Below are 1,684 nucleotides of genomic sequence, written 5' to 3'. Positions count from 1 at the left end.
CACTATGTCCAACTGTCTTTGGGCGCGCGCACGGCATCCGGGGCGTGAGGTGTGTACGCGCTCTGGCGTAGTTTACGTTAACCGGTGTGTTGATATCCAGCCGAAGAGCAATCAACCATAACTTCAGGCGAGCAGGCTCAGAAGTTGGGAATACGTGGAAAGTCACCACTCCCGAATGAGTTTGCGCGAGAGAACGTAATCTTTCAGTTTTAAGTCGGTTTGAACAATCTAGATAAGCGCAAGTAAGTACCATTTTGATTAGCCGTCGTACCTACAATGACTGTGCACGGTGTAAACAATGAGTGACGTATACACACGAGAGATCACTTCCGGCGCTTGTGTAAACTACGCCAGAGCGCGTACACACCTCACGCACCGGATGCCTGCGCGCGCTCAAAGACAGTTGGACATAGTGGTGTATTAGAGGTAAAAAATTATATAAATACTGTTCGGTTTCTGGCCCAAACCGATCGTTTTGTGTCTTAGGACATCAATGTGTCGTCACGAGCCGCAGGGTTTAATTTGGATTTGTCTGTGCATGTTTTTCATAGATTTTTAGATTTTGTTACCATTGCCATGAATTATATGACTGATAGACTGCAACGGTTAAAGTTAAAAATCATCATTACTGAAGAAACAAAGTCACCTACATCTTGGATGCCCTGAGGGTAAGCAGATAAACATCAAATTTTCATTTTTGGGTGAACTATCCCTTTAAGTGCTCAACAAACACATATGGGTGTGGTGGCAACATACTTTTTTTTTTTTCTCTCTCTTTACTATGTAGCACAGGTGTGCCCAAACTTGGTCCTGGAGGGCCGGTTTTCTGAAGAGTTTAGCTCCAACCCCAATTAGACACACCTGAACCAGCTAATCAAGCTCTTACTAGTCATACTAGAAACTTCCAGGCAGGTGTGTTGAGGCAAGTTGGAGCTAAACTCTGCAGGACACCGGCCCTCCAGGACCGAGTTTGGGCACCCCTGATATAGCGTATAAATTATATGAGCAACTGAGACTAGTTGGCACACTGGAATGTTCTTCTTCTAGGCCTATGGGAAGTTTGTAATATCTATAATCAGCTCTATTCAAAAACAATAGAAGCATGTGGTTTGTCCTCATTTGCACATCACAAGTGTGATGTGAATACTCGCCTGTGTGTTCATTTATATATACTTATATACAGGGCAGGACTTACGGGGCCGGGGGCCCCTGGGCTTGAGGTTATGTTTGGGCCCCATACTACAAATGCCCTCAGCTAGAACATTATTATGGAGTAATACAAAATACACCAAAATTTAAATATGCTTTCAGGTTCATATACTGTATACAATTAATAGGCAACATGTCTAGCCTAGTCAAACTTTAGATGTAATATTAAATAGTCACTATAATACAATAAACAGGATGTGATCTCTCAGTTGAGAGATCAAAACCCTGAAATAACACTGAGCAGAAAAAAACAAAGAGATGTATTATTATGAAAATGTATAGTCATATCTGTGTCCTTTTATGTCAGATTCTTAAATGTAATAAATTCAATCTGAATAAAAAAACATGTTGGCTATAAACAATCAAATGAAATCACTATAAACAAAATCCATAGATGGATTTTGCATAAGTTATGTTAAGTTTAAATACAACATTTTAATGTAGAAATATTAAATGATTGCAAAAATGAAATAAT

This window comes from Sinocyclocheilus grahami, unplaced genomic scaffold, assembly GCF_001515645.1.
Source record: "Sinocyclocheilus grahami isolate Dianchi unplaced genomic scaffold, SAMN03320097.WGS_v1.1 scaffold1059.1, whole genome shotgun sequence".
NCBI lineage: Eukaryota > Metazoa > Chordata > Actinopteri > Cypriniformes > Cyprinidae > Sinocyclocheilus > Sinocyclocheilus grahami.
This window is presented reverse-complemented; position numbering follows the sequence as displayed.